At 37.7% G+C, this 20,438-nt stretch overlaps 1 non-coding gene across 1 annotated transcript; it reads left to right on the forward strand.

Annotated features, from left to right (window-relative positions):
• Nucleotides 1-340: 340 nt before the first annotated feature.
• On the forward strand, nt 341-446 carry LOC145151844 (small nucleolar RNA R71). Its single transcript, XR_013732395.1, has one exon. It is a non-coding gene; the product is annotated as a small nucleolar RNA R71 (small nucleolar RNA).
• Nucleotides 447-20,438: the final 19,992 nt, after the last annotated feature.

The raw sequence follows: 20,438 nt of genomic DNA on the forward strand, positions 1-20,438 counted from the left end.
TTGATCTAATGGACAATCTTTTTCAAGATGTGGTCCACTACAGTTGTCACAGCCGACTTGGATAGCATGAATTGTCTGATTGACCTTTTTCATGTCTCTTCCTAATGCATCCAATTTTGCATTTAATGATGCCAAGCCATCTGAGCTCTCTCCTGTTGATCTTTTTCGGAAAGATGAATCTCGTGAAGAATGCCACTGATGTGAGTGTTGGGCGAGTTCCTCGATTATTGCTTTCCCGTCAGCTGGATTTTTCTTAGGAATGGGTCCTTGAGAGTCAACTAACTGACGGGTACAAACATCGATCCCGTTATAGAAAGTCTGCACGACCTGATGTGGATTTAGATCATGTTGTGGACAATTTTGCAGCATTTCTTTATAACGGTCCCAAGCATCATACAGTGTCTCATCTTCAAGCTGTTGAAAATTTTGAATTTTCATTTTCATCTTCGCAATTTTGCATGGTGGGCTAAATTGTTTTGTAAATTTTGATCTTAAACCTTCCCATGTGGTAATCGTAGGTTCAGATTTTATCCAACGTTTTGCAGCTCCTTGTAGTGTTATTGGAAACACTCTAAGCATGACTGCATCTTTGCTTACTCCAACAATGTTGAAGTAGTCAGCTATTTCAAGTACAGCTTCGACATGTTGGTTCGCATCTTCATCTTCTCTTCCGGCAAAAGGAGTTTCTCGTAGAAGGTGAAGAAATTGTCCTTTTAATTCGAAATTTGTTTGGGCTGGTATCGCTGGACGAATGACTCCATGATCATCTCCGTCTCTAGTACGGCTTGTATATTCCTCTAATGAAAGGAGGGCTAGATCGGTCATTGTTTGGTTTTCTCGGATTAGTTGGTGAAACGTGCGTTCGGGCTCTTCTAAAGGTGGAACGAAAGTGAAATTTGAACTTCGGGTCATATATTAGGGAAATTCTATCTTAAATTGATTATATTGCATAAATTATTTATTTAATTTTTGTGTAATACTTTGACTATCAAATAGAGAACAGACAGAGAGAGGCAGCCGGGAGGCAGGATCATTTCGGTGTATATTATAAATATAACTTTTCTGAAATCCAACAACCAAAACCAACGTACCAATTCCAAACTCCGTTCTGGTAAGTAGAATTACTCGTATTACACGCGAATTAAATAAGGTTATTCATGCAATATAAACATAGCTCTGATACCATTTTTTTTTTTTAAATTTTTATTTTTTTTTTTTAATAAATTTTTTTTTTAAATATATATATATTATTTTTTTTTATAATATTTTTAAATTTTTTTTTTATAAGTAAATTTAACAATCTATAATTAACTTACAACTAAGGAAATTTATGCAATACTAAACTAAAAGAAAAAAAAATATAATAAATTTTTTTTTTTTTTTTTTTTTAATTTTTTTTTTTTACGTTAACTAACAAACAATAAGACTAAACCAAATAAAACCGTTTCCCCGGCAACGGCGCCAAAAACTTGATGTGTAAAATTCACTCTAGTCTTAAATTTATAGGGTTGAAATTACCGATACTAGAATTTACTACACGACTTAGGCAAGTGTACATAATTGAGTTGTAATATAGCAATGGTAAGAACGGATGTCGAACACTTGGGGAAACGAGTATGATTTACGTTTAGACTATTTGTCGCTAATTAACTTAAAAGATAAGTAACTTGGGAGAATTTTTAGTAACGAGACAAATAATGAGAATTTTAACGATTAAAGTGTAAAAATAAATATAGAACAAGAATTGGTTTTTAAGAATCAAGAATGATAAGGATGCTTTCACTTAGATTTAATTCCACCTTTTAGTAATGAATGATTTATATTAAGTGCAATGGATATTATTAGTTATTTACCGATTTCTAAAATTGGTTAAAAATCATGATCTAATTTTTACCGTTTTGATAATAAAATTAATTAAAAACAATTGTCATGCAATTAACAATTTTATTAACAATATTTAATTCGTATCATGCAAACATTTGATCAAACTATTAATTTTAGTGGTCGTAAAACTAATAGGAAATCGTAAGTTGGTCGTACGATATAAAATATACATGTTAAATTTTTAGTATTTTATTTTGCCCAATTCCTAGAATATTGTCCTTTACTAGTCATAAATATCAATAGTTATGAAAAATTTATGATTCAAGATAATATAATTAAAGTGATCTTTTAAAAATATTAACTTAGTTATGGGAAAATTAATTACAAAAACTTAACATATACAAATAAATGATCAAATATGCATGATAAAATAAATAACAATTAATATCCGAATAATATAAATCAAATCATATTTTCAAGGTTTCATTATCCAAGTGAAAGCAAAGAGAATTTAGCTCATAATTAAGGTTACAACATACATAGAAAACATATTGAGAATGTTAAACATGTCGATAAAACAAACCCGATGTAGTCCCTAATGCCACTGCAATCTTCAATTCCTTAGCTTTTTGACTCTTGAATCCTCAATTGTAGTTCAAAGGTTGGATGGAATTTGGTATAGTGGTGATATGGTAAGAAATTGTATGGAGAAATTTGTGTATCAAAGTGTATGATTCAATCTCTTCTCTTCCCTTTGTGGTGAAAAATGGTGGTATTTATAGTAAAAATTGGAAGAATTAAATATCAAAAAGAAATAAATTGAGATTGGATCTAATGAAAAAGAATTCAAAAGAAATAAAAAGATGGGAATAAAAAGTTGGAAAGTTTAAAGGTGGTGAATTATTGAGTATTAGTTGGAAAGGAATGGGTTTAAAATAGGAAAAAGTGGGGAAAAAATGGTTAAAAACGGAATGGAATCGGAATTGGCAAATCTGGAAGCCAAAACGACGTCGTATTGCCAATGAATAGTACCGGATCGAATTTGGGTCGGAAACCGGGTCAACACGCGGGTCGACACGCGGATCTTACGTGAGGGAAATCGAATCGGATCTTCGGGTCGGCCGGGTCGAAGTCGGATGCGGATCGGGTTCCGATGACGTCACCAGTGGAAAAAAGCGCGGATCCAACCCGGGTCGGAGCCGGTATGGATCGGTAATATCGGATCATTCTGTGAGGTAAAATGGATCATGGGGCGGAATCGGTTCTCGGATCGGGTCTCGGATTCGGCTCTTCCGGATCTGGGTGGACGGATCAGGGCTTCGGGTTTTGGGCTCCGGGTTTGGGCTCCGATTTTGGGCTCCGGGTTTTTTTTGTTTCTTTTCTATTTTTTTTTTTCTTTTTCCAATTTAAATTAAATTAAATTAATTTAATTAATATAAATTATTTAGAAATTAAATAATTAATTCCCAATAATTTATTTTAATTAAACCTCATTAATTAATTTAAATTCTTTTTTTTTTATATTTTTTATTTTGTTTTCTCGTCTTTCCAACGCGGCTATTTTTTTGAATTCTTTGACTTTTTGATCTCGTTTTTCTTCGTGTAATTTCTTTCACTTCTTTTTGCGGATTTTTGCATGTTTTCTTCTCCTTTTTCTTCAGAAATGATTTTTAGCTGTAAAATGGAATTTCAAACTTCATAAGTACCTTTTATCTTAAATCATACCAAAATATAGCTAAAAATACATAAATATCGCTCGAAATATATGTATAATTATTGCGATATCAAATTACCCCACACTTGAACTTTGCTTGTCCTCAAGCAAAACTGACTTTAGCATGTCATCATATCAAAACTTTCATCACCAACATTGTTTAAGACAATCCAACTTGAACCCAGCCATTACATCGAAACCTCAATGCATACATTTGTGTCTAATGATTCTTAAAACTTCCCCAATCCTAAATACTCACAATCTTCATAAACACTTGTCCACTTCTTTTGAACAACATTCATTTTATGCATCCCTCCGAATATATCCTCAGAAATCTTTCTTAACCTCAAAGTATTTTTACTAAGTCCCCAAGCATACATATAGAAAAATAACCTAGAAATAAAAATTACAATAACTAATAACTTGGCAAATTGCCTTTATTCTAGAGTCTTCATTGATTTTCTTCATGATATTTCTTGATCTTCATAGCTTTGTAGACTCTTATTCTCAAACTTTGTAACTTTTCTTTTTTTTTTTTTTTTTTATTTTTTTTTATTTTTTATTTTTTATTTTTATTTTTTTTATTTTTATTTTTATTTTTTTTTCAATCTAAAAATCCTAAAAATAAAAACATATGCTTAAGCAAAGGAACTTAACTTCAACTCTTATTGGTTATAGATATTAGTCTAGAGTGCAATGACTACATAAGCTCTCCTGGATATATTTCTGGTACACGATGCTAAACATATTATGGCCCTCAAACTAAGCAAGGTTGTGTTTTTGTTCCATGATTTCACTAGGATAGGGAAGCCACAAATGTACTATAACATACTATTGGTTCAATTAAACATTTGAGTTCGCATTGAATCATCCCACACAACGTTAACAACTTAAGTTTCAACACAATAAAACTTTTTAATTTTTATCAAAAATGCTTGGTTTCCTTATTCGACCCCCTACCCCACACTTAAATCATACAATGTCCCCATTGTATGTAAAATTAAAGCACATAAAAGTAAAAAGGGAGAAAAAGGAACAGACTCCCCTGGGGTATTGCAGTGGCGAGGTCGAAATCCTGATTTGCGTAGGACAAGTGTTGAGTGCACTTTTCTGTTTGTAATGTTGAAGTGCATGTAAATCTTTTCTTTTTGAACCAGTTGGAGATTTAGGTAAGTGTGGCATCTGAATCTTTTTCCGCACAATTTCTCTGAACAGGTGCATTTACGTGTTGCGTATAAGATTTGGACGCGTCGCGTAATGCAATTGTTGGGATTCTCTTCGCAATTCTTGAATTTAACGCTTTTTATACTGGCCAAGTACACATTGCGTTATTAGATCAATTACTCCTTTTTGCTGAGTGAATTGATTTGACTTGTGTCGGCCGAACAATTGCTTCATCCTTCGAATAATGCTCTCCCGTTGGTCAGTGTTAGCTTCAGTTCTCCATCCTGCTCTTTGTGGGGAATCACCCCACACTTATGTGATGCCATTGCTCCAATTGTAATTTGCACTTCAGAAATTTACTTTACACCATTCTCACCAGCACCTGTTTCTAAGCTGAAAAGTAACTTTCACAGAAAAATAAAACCATTAAAAAGCACTTTTATTGAAAACACAAACTAAAAAGAAAATTCACACCAAATATACAGAAAATAAACACACCAAATTTAAAAATCAAAACAAACATCGGGTTGCCTCCCGCAAGCGCTTCTTTTTAACTGAGTCATGAGCCAGACTCTACCCCTCACTTAATTGTTTTCAGTGAGTTGGAGGGGTATATCCTCTTTCTCTTCTTCTTCTAACATTCCTTCCTGGTAATGCTTTACTCGATGTCCATTTACCTTAAAGCTTTCTCCATTTTTTCCAATTAGTTCGATTGCACCATGTGAAACGACTTCTTTTATTGTGAATGGACCGTACCAACGCGTTTTCAGTTTACCTGGAAAAAGTTTCAACCTGGAATTGAATAGCAATACTTTTTCTCCAGGGGTAAACTTTTTGTCTCTGCTTAATCTTTTATCATGCCATTTCTTTGATTTCTCTTTGTAGATTTGAGAGTTTCCATAAGCTTCATCCCTTAATTCTTCCAGAGCATTCATCTGCATAAGACGGTTAGTTTTAATTTCCACAGGATCAAAGTTGCATGATTTCAATGCCCAAAATGCTTTATGTTCGATTTCGACTGGCAAATGACATGCTTTTCCAAAGACCATCCTATATGGTGTACTACCAATAGGTGTTTTGTATGCAGTTCGAAATTCCCACAGCGCATCATTAAGTTTATCTGCCCATTCCTTCTTGTTACTTCCCACTGATCGTTCCAGAATTCTTTTTAAAGCTCGATTTGTGACTTCAGTTTGCCCACTGGTTTGTGGATGATAGGCCGTTGCGATTCTATGGTGAACACCATATTTTTGCAAAACCTTTTCCAGTTGGGTATTGCAGAAGTGTGTACCCCTGTCACTGATCAGAGCTTTAGGGAAACCAAAACGTGAAAACAAATTCTTTAAAAACTTGACTACTACACGAGCATCGTTAGTGGGTAAAGCTTTCGCTTCAGCCCACTTTGATACGTAGTCAACAGCTACCAAAATATATTTGTTTCCTCGTGAGGAAGGAAATGGTCCCATAAAATCGATTCCCCAAACGTCAAAAATTTCACATACTTGGATGCTGTTTTGGGGCATCTCATTTCGGGAAGAGATGTTACCGGCCCTTTGACATGCATCACATTCTTTCACGAAGATGTGAGCATCTTTGAAAATCGTAGGCCAGTAAAATCCAGCATCAAAGATTTTTCTTGCTGTGTAATTAGCACCATGATGCCCCCCAGTCGGTCCAGCGTGACATCCTTTCATGATCTCACGACTTTCTTTTCCGAATACGCATCTCCTTACTACATTATCCGCGCAACTTCGGAATAAGTAAGGGTCATCCCAATAATAGTGCTTGAGGTCCGAAAAAAATTTCTTCTTTTGTTGATGTGTCATTCCTTTAAAAAGAAATCCTGCAGCTAAGTAGTTTACAATGTCTGCATACCAAGGTACCTCTTCACCTATCATCATCAAGGATTCATCTGGAAATTTGTCATTTATTTCAGATTCCTTGAGTTCTTCGATGTTGGGATTCTCTAATCTGGACAAATGATCAGCAACCACATTTTCCATGCCTTTCTTGTCTTTAATCTCGATGTCAAATTCTTGGAGTAACATGATCCAACGAATTAATCGTTGCTTAGAGTCTTCTTTCCTGAATAAATACTTCAAGGCAGCATGATCAGTAAAGACAATAGTTTTTGACAAGATCAAGTAAGAGCGAAATTTCTCAAAAGCATAAACCACAGCAAGCAATTCTTTTTCAGTTGTGGTGTAATTTGCTTGAGCGGGGTTTAACGTCTTGCTGGCATAGTAGATTGGCTGAAAATGTTTCTCAATTCTTTGTCCCATAACTGCTCCCACTGCAAAATCACTAGCATCACACATTAATTCAAATGGCAAATTCCAATTTGGAGCGACCATTATCGGGGTTGTTGTTAATTTTTCTTTTAAATTGTTGAAAGCATTTAAACAATCTGAAGAAAAATTAAACTTTGCTTCCTTTAACAGAAGTTGAGTCAAAGGGCGCGTGATTTTTGAAAAATCTTTTATGAACCTTCTGTAAAATCCTGCATGACCTAGAAAACTTCTGACCCCTTTGACGTTGGTTGGAGGTGGCAATTTTGATATTGTCTCTATTTTCGCTTTGTCCACCTCAATCCCCTCCTTGGAGATTTTATGCCCTAGTACAATGCCTTCTTGCACCATGAAATGACATTTCTCCCAGTTCAAAACCAGATTTGATTCTTCGCATCTAGCAAGCATTTTGTCTAGATTAGCTAAACATGCATCAAAGGAATCTCCAAACACTGAAAAATCATCCATAAACACTTCCATGAAGTTTTCCACCATGTCGTGGAAAATGGCTGTCATGCATCTTTGGAAGGTTGCAGGAGCATTGCAAAGTCCGAATGGCATTCGTCTGTATGCAAAAGTTCCGTATGGGCAAGTGAATGTTGTCTTTTCTTGATCTTCAGGAACGATAGGAATTTGAAAGTATCCTGAGAAACCATCTAGGAAACAATAGTAAGCATTTCCAGAAAGACGTTCTAGCATCTGATCGATAAAAGGAAGGGGGAAATGGTCTTTGCGGGATGCATCATTTAACTTTCGATAATCGATGCACACTCGCCACCCTGTAACTGTTCTTGTTGGTATCAGCTCATTCTTTTCATTGATTATGATGGTCATTCCTCCCTTCTTTGGGACAATGTGAATGGGGCTTACCCATGGACTGTCTGAAATAGGGTAGATCATTCCCGAATCTAAGAGTTTTACGATCTCTTTTCTCACAACTTCTTGCATTTTCGGGTTCAATCGCCTTTGTGGTTGGACTGCTGGTTTTGATCCTTCTTCCATCAAACATTTGTGAGAACAATAGGATGGATTTATTCCTTTGATATCAGAAATATTCCATGTTATAGCTTGCTTTCTCTTTTTCAAAACTTCAATCAACCTCTCTTTTTCATGCGGTGAGAGATTTGCAGCGATGATTACAGGGAATTGCTCATTATTTCCTAGGTATGCGTACTCCAAATGATCAGGTAAAACTTTCAACTCAGTTTTGACATCGGAGTCAAAAGGTGTTTCTTTTTGGTGTGCTTCCTCTTTTTCTGATTTACTATCCGTGTAGTCTTCTTTTTGATTAATCTCCTCCAGCAGTTTTTCCAGTTCTTCCAGATCTTTTTCAGCATCAAACGTATCTTCTCCAAGTTGCATCATGCTTTCAATGTCTTTATCTTTTACTTCCAATATCTCATTTTCCAATAAGTTATCAAAAATATCAGCAAAGAAAACTTCATCATCACTCACCTTGGAGTGCTTCATTGCTCTATCAAGACCGAAGGTGATAGCATCAGTTCCGACTCTTAGTGTCAACTTTGATCCATGAATGTCAACTAATGCTCTTGCAGTGCTTAAGAATGGTCTTCCCAAAATAATAGGAACTTCATTGTCTTCTTCCATATCAAGCACTACAAAATCTGCAGGAAATACGAACTTGTCAACTTTCACCAGTAAGTCCTCCACTATCCCTTTTGGATACGTCACTGATTTGTTTGCCAGATGGATTGCCATTCGAATTGGTTTTGGTTCAGGTAAATCAAGTTTCTTGTAAAACGAATATGGCATAAGATTTATACTTGCTCCTGAATCAGCCAGAGCATGGCTGAGACCCAAATTACCAAATTGGCACGGTAAAGTCAGACTTCCTGGATCTCTCATTTTCTGAGGAAGTTTGTTCAACATGGCTGCTGAACATTGTTCGTTTAATACTACACTTGAAGCTTCCTCCATTTTCTTTCGGTTAACAAGCAAATCTTTCAGAAATTTTGCATATTTGGGCATTTGAGCCATAGCTTCAATGAATGGGATGTTGATATGCAAGGATTTGATATGATCGATGAATTTGCGATAGTCCTCCTCCTCTTTTTCCTTCCTCAAGCGTTGAGGGAAAGGAATTGGTGGCCTATATGGTTTGACAACTAGAGTGGATGTAGTTGTCTCAACCGGAATTGGTTCTTTTTCCTTCTCTTGGGATTGTGAAATAGTAGAAGGTTCGTTAGTATGAACTGGAACTAACGGCTCAAGAATTTTTCCAGTTCGAGTTGTTATTGCTTTGACATGAGCAGTCGGATTTGTCTCAGTGTTACTTGGTAATGTTCCAGGAAATCGCTCTTGTAGTACTCTCGAAATTTGCCCGATTTGGTTTTCTATGTTCAACATCGAAGCTTGCTGATTTCTTAGAGCAGTTTCAGTTGTTGATCCGATTCTTTTCACCAACTCTTCTGTATCTCGATGTCTTTTATCAGATGCTTCTGCAAATCTGGCCATCATTTCTTCGAAAGTTGGCTTCTTTTCTTGCACAATTTGCTCCAATGGTGGGTTTTTTTGGTAGAAACCTTGACCGCTTTGTCTCCATTTCCCTTGCATCTCCATTTCCTTCTTGTATTCATCGAATGGTTTCCAGTTGTTCCGAGGCTTCCTTTCATCGTATCTATCTCCAGATGAGTAGCATACATCAACCTTTTGATTCCCATCTTGATCTAATGGACAATCTTTTTCAAGATGTGGTCCACTACAGTTGTCACAGCCGACTTGGATAGCATGAATTGTCTGATTGACCTTTTTCATGTCTCTTCCTAATGCATCCAATTTTGCATTTAATGATGCCAAGCCATCTGAGCTCTCTCCTGTTGATCTTTTTCGGAAAGATGAATCTCGTGAAGAATGCCACTGATGTGAGTGTTGGGCGAGTTCCTCGATTATTGCTTTCCCGTCAGCTGGATTTTTCTTAGGAATGGGTCCTTGAGAGTCAACTAACTGACGGGTACAAACATCGATCCCGTTATAGAAAGTCTGCACGACCTGATGTGGATTTAGATCATGTTGTGGACAATTTTGCAGCATTTCTTTATAACGGTCCCAAGCATCATACAGTGTCTCATCTTCAAGCTGCTGAAAATTTTGAATTTTCATTTTCATCTTTATGGGGTTCGTTGTACTATTTACAAGGATCACAAGAGCCTGAGGTACTTGATGGATCATCCAAATCTGAACATGAGGCAACTTTGGTGGTTGGATGTGGTGAAGGATTATGATTGCGAGATCCTTTACAATCCGGGGAAGGCCAATGTGGTGGTCGATGTTCTTAGCCGCAAGGCAGTCGCGACACCGATCAGGGATATCTGTCTGAGGATGACCGTGATTACTCCGCTTCTGGAGCGGATTCGGGAGGCGCATATTGATGCTATGAAGGAGGAGCACCGTAAGAGTGAGTGAATTGTGGGCCAGGTGGCTTCCTTCGATTATGATAGTCGGGGGTTATTGACTCTCCATCGGAGAGTGTGGGTTCCTTATTATGGTGGTGTGTGCCAGGTTCTGATGGATGAGGCGCACAAGTCGAGATTCTATATTCATTCCAGGGGGACGAAGATGTATAAGGATCTTCGTCCTGATTATTGGTGGCCCTGCATGAAGCGGGATGTAGCTTGGTATGTGGAGAGGTGGTTGACTTGCATTAAAGTCAAGGTCGAGCATCAGCGACCTCACGGCAAGGTGCAACAATTGGATATTCTCCTTTGGAAATGGGAAGAGATTACTATGGACTCCATTACGAAGTTGCCCCGAATTGCGCGCGGTGTGGATTTGATTTGGGTCATCATGGATTGACTGACCAAGAGCGCGTATTTTATCCCGATCCAGGAGAGTATCTCTGCGGAGAAGCTGGCTGAGGTATACATCAGGGAGGTCGTAGCACGACATGGGGTGCCGATTTCTGTGGTTTCTGACAGGGATGTCCAGTTTACTTCCAGATTTTGGAAGAGATTTCACGACGAGTTGGGTACTCGTCTGCATTTCAGCACGACCTTTCACCCACATACGGATGGTCAGAGCGAGCGGACTATCCAGACATTAGAGGATATGTTGCGGGCATGCGTTTTGGATTTCGGTGGTAGTTGGGATACGTATATTCCGTTAGCAGAATTCTTATATAACAATAGCTACCAAGCCAATATCGATCAAAAACCTTTTGAGATGCTCTATGGGAGGAAATGCAGGACCCCGATATGCTGGGGCGAGGTCAGTCAGCGAGTTATGGGGAGTACCGAGGTGGTACTCAAGACGACCGAGCTGATTCAGCAGGTTCGTATCAGGTTTCAAACAACTCATAGTCGGCAGAAAAACTACGGTGACAAGCTTCGATCAGACTTGGAGTTTCAGGTTAGGGATATGGTTCTCCTGAAGGTGTCACCTTGGAAAGATTTCATCCGATTCAGGAAGTGGGGCAAGCTGGGCCCCAAGTATATCAGTCCTTTCAGGGTTATAGCTCGGGTGGGCAGGGTGGCGTATCGATTGGACCTTGCGGAGGAGCTTAGTCAGATTCACAATACTTTTACGTATCGCAGTTGTGGAAATGTTTGGCTAATGATTCCGCAGTGGTTCCATTAGAGGACATTCAGGTGGATGACCGCCTGAACTACATTGAGAGACCTGTAGCGATCCTAGACAGGAAGACGGAAAACTTGTGGAACAAGGTTGTCGATTTAGTTAAGGTGCAGTGGCAGCACCACAAGGGTTAGAAGTGGACGTGGGAACCAGAGGATGAGATGAGAGAGCATTACCCAGAGTTATTTGGAGCAGCAGACTTCGAGGACGAAGTCTGATTCAAGTGGGCGAGAACTTGTAACGACGTAAATTTCCAAAACAATTTTTCATTTAAAAAACATACTCTCATTCATAAAATATCATAGTAATCCAATGTAACACATGTTATCTCAATAAACAAATCCCAAGATCCTCAAATACATAAATCCTCTCAGTGTGTACGGATCATGCCGGCGCCTTCCCGCGATCCTCGCTAGTACCTGAAACACATAACACAACAACTGTAAGCATAAATGCTTAGTGAGTTCCCCAAAATACCACATGCAACACATACGCCACTCGAGGCTACAATACGACCCTCCGGTCGATGTGTCTCAGCGGGACACTCCAGTCTCGTAGCTCATTGGACCCTCTGGTTCGGTCATAGCTCGTCGGACCCTTCGGTCCAGTCTGTGTCGTTGGACCCTTCGGTCCGGTCTATATCGTTGGGCCCTCCGGCCCGGTCTGTTCAACACATAGCATACATAAAACACAATGCACATAACTCATATGTATACACATAGCATACAAGACCCTCTGGTCTACACATAAATACCACTCTAGGTAATGTATAGTGAGAAGACTCACCTCAATGAAGTCGGATAAACTCCCGTGCTCAACGTCCCGACTTAGCCTCCTCCTATTATTCAGATAACATCCCCGATCAATATTCACTCATGATCTCATCTCTACAGATTGGGTAAAAGGCCATTCTACCCTTCCCTGAACTCTCCTGAACCAGTCTTGACCAGAACCCTAAAGTCAACGAAAGTCAACGGTCAACTTTGACCCGACTCGTCGAGTGCACAAGGGCGACTCGGCGAGTCCATGCGGGTCCTCTGAATCCTTTCAGCCTCTCTTGGCTCGTCGAGTCATCCTTCCACTCGACGGGTTACACCTGTCACGAATCGCGGGGCAACCCCGACTCGACTCGTCGAGTCCACTTATGGACTCGACGAGTTGCCTCCATGTTCATCCTCAAATGACCTCCTAAGGTCAGATCTGCTTCCCTAACTATCAGATCTACCCTTCAAATGTTCAAATGTCATGTAAAGGTGCAACCTTTACGTGCATGCAACCCACAACAAGTCATAAATGGAGAAATAACTCTAAAAATGGCAACCTCGTCCCCAATCTTTCATTTGCTTGCATAAAGCTGAGGGATAGTGACTCTATGGACCTCTCATGGTCCAGATATGATGCTATTAACACAAAGGGGGCCTCATACTCACTAGATCTTACATAAAATGGAGGTAAAAACCCTAAAATCATGAAATCTATCATATCAACACGAAATAGAAGGGATTATACCTCCAGAGATGAACTCTCAAGATGATTAGCCCAGATCCAAGCTCCCTTCACGCTCTAGATGGGTGTTTCCTTATTCCTTCTAGCAAAACTACACCAAAAGTGATGTATTAGCCTCTTCTTGCTCTCAACTCTCTCACTGCTCTCTCTAGGGTTTCTCTGGGGTGCATTGGCCGCAAATGGAGGCCATAAAGGCCTTTAAATAGGGCACATGCCCGGGGATTTAGGGTTTCACTTTACAGCGCGGACGCGCCGAGTCCATGTATCTACTCGTCGAGTCCGGTCATTAATCCAGTCAAGAACTCGCGATCCTACTCGGCGAGTCTGAGCGTCTACTCGCCGAGTCCCTCCATAAAACCCAAAATAAATAACTAAAATAAGATACCTGGGAATCCGGATGTTACATAATTTTAACATCCAAGTTTTGGTAAGTTCCCTTTAAGCCCCTAATGTAAAATCTCTTTCATTTTAGTCCCTTGGTTAGTTCGCGGGGCGTACTAGCCACAGTTTGGTCGCGGATCTTAACCACATACATTGGGCACACGTGGTGTACACATGGCGTAGTAATGTCTGAACCAAACCCTAGTTTTTAGGGTTTGCACCCTATTTAAGGACCTTAAGTCCCCCAAGTCCCTTACATTTTTAGCCTTCATTGCCCTTGAAGTGCAAATCTCGAACCCTAAGCCACCCTAGTGCATTTGTGAGCTTCTTGAGTGATTTTTGGTGTTCTTTAGAGCCTTTGAAGAAGAAGGAAGATTGAGAAGAAGCAATGACGTGGGAAGAGCTTGTAGCTCAAGAAGTTTGACACCGTTTTTGACCCATTGAAGGTATAAAGCTCAAACCTTGACCATTGCATGCGTAGATCTATTTTTAGGGTGGAAAATGTCATCTTTTGGTCCCATAGTTTGGATTCTTGGAGTTAAGGAACTTCATACCATATGAGTTGTCCTTTTGAGATATTGGAGGTGTTTTGAGACATAAAAATCGGGTCTTGATGGTTAAGCCTCAACCATGCAAGTTTTAGGGACCAACCAAGGGTGCTTATGGACTTGATTCATGTTTTGAGCCCCCCATCCTTGCATGAAAAAGCATAAAGTTTGCAACTTTGTGGCTTAGGACGTTTCTAGGGGTCTGGATCTATGTCACAACTAGCATTTTTGGCTAGGAAATTCTATCCGTGTATGATCAACTCTTGATGTATCTTGTAACTCTAAGATTGATGCTATACATGTTATTCATTTCAAAAACAACTATTCAAATCAAAACTCACTCGTGAAGCCCTAAACCTACTTCAATGCACTACACTCACTCGACTTTGGGCTTGTAACCCTAATTTCCCGGTTCAAACATCTTTTGGGCCAGGAATCATTTATTGGGCCTAATGGGCCAATAAACCCACAACTTGATTATTTTGAGTTAAGATACCTTATATGGGCCCTAGTTGGACCCACATTCATCAAACTATAGGTTTTTGGGCCATAAGACTTATAATGGGCCTTATTGGGCCAATACCCTCTATAAGTCATCTAATGGGCCGAGATCTATAAAATTTGGGCCTTTAACACCGAAAACCTCATTAGGCCTAAAGGTTCTCAGTCACGAACCAAGTTCAAGCCCAAAATGAACTATTTCTTTTTCCTTCCTCCCATTCTCGGTTTGTATTTATATAAAAAAAGAAAAAAAAGAAATGAGATTATCTAAATAACTAGACACCTCACTATTATATGTTGAATATCCATGCATTATAACCACCATACAACTAGACAATCTCATACTTCTATGCAATATCTTTTATCACTTCTCTCTTCCTCTTCTTAATTCTCGACCAAGCTTCTCTCCACTCTCCACTCTCCAAATTCAAACTTCATCTTATTTCCTCTCAAAAGCTCTCAAGAAACTCTCTCACCTCCTCTCTTTAAAATTCGTGTGGGTGCTTGTTCTTCAAGGAGTTTTCTTTCAAGTTTTAGAAACTAGGTAAGTCTTGGTTAAGTCTCATTGTTTTGTTTCATGTCTATAGCAAGATCCTTGTTCTTACAACCTTATTTTCATATATAAGGCCCTAGAACCACTCACAACTTCAAAACCTCTTCAAGATAGCAAGCTAAGACCAAGAATCACCTCTCATTTCTTCATCAAAACCGATTCATCACTCAAGGTGAGTTCATACCCCCTTGTTTTCGGTTTTTACTATGTTTCGGGGGAGGATACAAGTTGCTTTTGTGTTAGATCTATGTATTTATGCATGTATATGTGTGTTTTTATGTTATATGTTGTGATTATGCTATGAAAACTTGTTAAAACTTCATAAAAACTCGAGATCTACTAAAGTTTGGTGATGTTGTAAACTAAATCATCATATGCAACTTACTATGAAGTTGAAAGGATCAACATGTTAAGGAACACTAGAAAACTAAACAAAACCATATAAGGCGCATTATTTGACAAATAAACAAAAAGTTAAGTCTTTTTGACAACTCACGGTTTTGAGAGGACCAAAAGAGTCATTTTTAGATAAAAATGGATCTTTATGATATCCACGGTTTTAAAGGGGCCAAAAATGTAAATTTTCACGAATGGGCTTCTATTTGGGCCTTCACGGTTTAATGGGCTAAATTTCTCAATTTTCACAAAAATGGGTCTTAATTAGAAACTCACGATATTATGGGCCCTAAAAAGGTATTTATTGACTTTTTATGGATTAAATTGTCATTTTAAACAAACATGGGCCAAAAATGTAAATTTTCGGTTAAATGGGCTGAAAATGTCATTTCTATTAAATTTGGGCCGAAAAAGTTATTTCTATTAAAAGTGGACTGAAAATGTCATTTTATACAAAATGATCCTTAAAAGTAAACTTTTGCTCTTAATGGGCCTAAAGTGTCATTTTTACCAAAAATGTGCCTTAATTGTAAATTTTCAGCTTAATGGGCCAAGAATGTCATTTTTACAAAAAGTGGGCCTTTTATGTCCTTTTGGTAAATAATTGAGCTAAAACAAGCAATATAATAACAAATGGGCTAATTACGTCATTCTCACTTTTATTGGGCCTTGTTTATCCTTTTTCATGTTTACTGGGCCTTAGTGACCAATTTACATGCTTATTGGGCCTGATACATTCATTACATGTTTATTGGGCCTTAGTGACCCATTTACATGCTTGATAGGTCCTGTATGCTCCTTACATGTTTATTGGGCATTGTTAACCCATTTACATGCTCGACGGACCTTTATATGCATTTCATGCTTATTGGGCCTCATTCATTAATGTACATACACATTGGGCCTTGTAACCTAAATACATACACAGAACATTATTTAAAACATTAAATAGTGTGTTAAACTGTTCGCGTAAATTCAGTTAGGGTTATTGAGAGACGTTCTTTCATTCGTACCTACCTAGTGTACAACCTTAAGTCTTGTAGTTATAACCGAGTCTCCTGGAAGGATAGCGAGAGTTTGTGTATAGATCTATATGGGGTTGACAGCCCTGCACCTGAGCTGTTCGCTACAGCTAGACTAGGTCAGTCTAGGGTGACAAATGTCTTACCTTAAACAATTCGACGCCTGAATAACGTCACAACAGACAGATCAGTCATATCAAGCATGGTTATAACGATTCACATAGAGATTAACTCCACTGTAAATTTATGGAATACATATACATTCCTACTATTACAAAAACCATACAAACAACATTTTTCGGTCTTAGAGTTTTAAGACCACAACACTATTACAAACAGAGAATATAGGATTTTCTGGGATACTCTCTTTATACATTTTCAAAACAGAAACACACATGCTTTAATACAAGATTTGATACAAAACTTTCAAACCATTTTTACAGAAAATATCAGATTTTCTGTGTTTACAAAGTGATACAAAACTTTTCATACAAACATGCTTATGAACTCACCAACATTATATATGTTGACCGTTTTCAAAATAACTTGTATTCTCAGGAAATCGTTAAGCGGGTGGGTAATCAAGAACACATGGATTTTGTTGTATTTTTGTTATCACCATACACTTATTATTTTGGAATGTAATTTATAATCCAACACACTTATGTAAACAATGATGGTTGTATTATTTTATGTGTGATGATGATGTTGTCTTGATTCAATTATTTACACTGTGATGATATTACAAGATGAAGTCACCCAACCCCCGGATGTTTCCGCCGTTCCGGTTCGGGGGTGTGACAATCTACATTTTAGACGTAAGGTCTTAAGGGATTAAGACATGGAGCTAAGTTTGGGTTGGCAGACCAGTACGCCATGCGTACTCAGGTGTACGCTGCGCGTACTGGGTCAACGCCTCAACCTTTGTCAATACCAGCATACGCTGGACGTACAAGCCAAGTACGCCGCGAGTACGCGATCTGTGGGCTTGGAAGATTTTGGGCTTGTTTGGTGTTGGGATTTAGACTTGAGAAAGTTGGGCCTCAGGCCCACCTGAGTGTAGCAAGTCCTTTTTGGGCCTAAGTCCATGTTTGGGGTCCTTGGACGATAGTGGACCTTAAAGGCCCTATAGTGGGCTTAGATGCCTTTTTGGGTTTTGTGGTTTTGGGCCTTGGAGAGAAGGAGGCCCAATAAGGCAAAGGTAAAGGAGCCTTTTTGCCTTAAGTAAAGGACTAGGATTTTGGACCTTCGGGTTATATTGTTACCTAAATTCTAATGGGTTTTGAGCATTCTAACACTCCCATGGTGTACATGCAACCCTATAAACCTTGGATCTATGTTTTCTCTATTATACATGCAAATATTCAATATTCCAAGGTTTCATCCTAACTAGCATAATAAGAAGTATATACAATACAAGAATCTAGTAGAATGACATACCTTTTGATGGAGCTTGAAGTCTTGGAGCTTAAGAGCCGAGTGCCTCAAGTATGACACCTCAAATAGTTCACACAACACCAAGAACCCTTGGAATAACTTGAGAATAAGGATACTTGCACCAAATCGGTTTTGCCCTCTTGTGTACTATACACTAGTGCTTAGCCTTCATTTTATGTATGCACTCTAGTGCCATTTCATGAACCATATACCTCTTTATATAGTGGGGATGATTAGGGTTACATTCATGTAAACCCTAATACCATGACCTTTCATTTCCATAGGATCCATGGGTTAAACACTCCATGGACTATCCATGAAAGCTTAGCCCAACCTAAATGAACTTGGCCCATCCTATATATATATATATATATATATATATATATATATATATATATATATATATATAAGAGTCCATACTTAATTAGTTCCTTTTGATCACTAAATTAATTCTAAATTAATTATTGATCAATACTAATTAAATAATGTGATTTCATATTAATATATTAGAACTTATAATATATTAATATAAATCATAAGTATCCTTTTTCTCATTTTGTTTATCCAATTGTTCCGATGCCATGCAACCCAAATGGACCATGCCAAGTCGGGTCAAGTACATACCAATTATAGTTATGGACTTAGACACTAATCCAACAAATTGTAATTAGGGTTTTGTGCTTGTGCAATAGGGAGAGGAGTTTGCGAGTCATCCGCTGAGTGCAATTTAATACCCACAGTCTGAGGTGAGTCTTCATTCGCAGTAGTCGTGGGTCGAAGGCACTAAGGCCGCCCTACTAGTTATTTCATAGCATGATGATTGTCTTTGTGATAATTGTCAGCCATGTCTGTATTTGCTTGACGACTCCGTGATTACTGTTATGATATTCTATAGTAGTAGTAGGGGTGAAATAGACTTGGTATTCGGTTGAAATAGACCGAAGGGGTAGGCCAATACCCAGATATGCTTGGCAGTATTCGGTTGAGATAGGCCGAAGGGGTAGGCCAACACCCAAATATGCTTGACAGTATCGGGTTGGAATAGACCGAAAGGGTAGGCCAACACCCATATATGCTTGACAGTATGTTTGTTTAATATGTGGTGTGTTGGGGGAACTCACTAAGCTTTCTGCTTACAATTTTCAGTTTCTGTTTCAGGTACTTCCAGTTCGAAGGGGAAGGGCACGTCTTGATTGCACCGCATCACTCCATGTTTTCCGCACTTAGTGATTTTGGGATTTGTACTCTGATAATATGATACAATGTGACTCTTTTTGAATATTTTGGTATCAGTTTCTTATGAATTGAATGAATTTAAAAAAAAAATATCTGTATTTTTGGGATGTTACACTCTTTCCGGAACATCTCTAAGAACTGCACCCAAGTCACAGCGGTTCGCTCCGCAAGAGAAAAGGTCTGAGTTGCAAACTTCAACCAATCCTTCGCTCCCATGCATAGAAGGTCCAACGCAAATCTGACCTTCAGGTTCTCCAGAAGTTTGGATGATTTGAAAGAGTTTTATCATGAATCCATATGCATTCATGTAGATGTGGGAAAAGACTAGTGTGTCATTCTAAAGTCCATGGCAAACGAGACTAAGATATTCCTAAAAAGGGTTGTGTGTTATTCTAGACATGTACCACTTGTGCAAGAAACTAGCTACCTCTTATACGAGACTCGTGATGTGATAGCTCACTCATACCCTTTAAGAGACTAAGAGAAATGAGAGAAGTTGTGACATATGTTGTCATGTGCTAACTAGGTCATAGTCCTCATTGCTGTCAAAACGAGAAACAAAACTGGAAAGTACGAAGAGAGGAACGGGGATGGGTTTAGATTACATCATGCATTGCATTCTTTCCTTCATGATGATTATGTGTCTTTATGCATTTTATGAGTTTCAAAGAGAATGAGTTATTTAAAAGAGTTTGTTAATGTTTAAGTGTTTAAAGAGAAAGAAAAAAAGTTTTAAAAGAAAATTAAAGATTTCAAAGTGTTTCTTAAAAAAGAAAGGATGAATTTTTATTTATTTATAAAGAGTTACGAGTTGTGACATTAATCATCCCTAATAAATGAAAATAATTTTGTCATTTGTCATCCTCTTATGCATTATGTCACGTGTCATTTTGTGGTAAATTTAGATTAAATTATATTTATATGTCATTTTGTGGTTTTTTCTATTTTATTAAATTTCATATAATAATTACATGTAATAAATGAAATAATAAATATATATCAAATTCATTAATGCAACTTTCTTATAATTTCTAAATTTCTAAATTGAATCAAATTATTTTAGTTGTTTATTTATTTAAATTATCAGTTAAATTTAAAAGATAAATAAGGATTTAAATTTTAATAATTAATATTTTACTTTTTTCTTATTAATTAAAATTTTCTAAATTGTTAGATCTTCATGTTTGTTTATTTTTTTTAAATAAAACCATGTAATACATAGTTCTCACAACTAGTTCATAAAATATTTATAAGACTTCTAAATGATGTTTCAAATGA

This window comes from Lactuca virosa, chromosome 1, assembly GCF_052849685.1.
Source record: "Lactuca virosa cultivar CGN04683 chromosome 1, Lactuca_virosa_CGN04683_v6, whole genome shotgun sequence".
In the NCBI taxonomy this organism is placed as follows: Eukaryota; Viridiplantae; Streptophyta; class Magnoliopsida; order Asterales; family Asteraceae; genus Lactuca; species Lactuca virosa.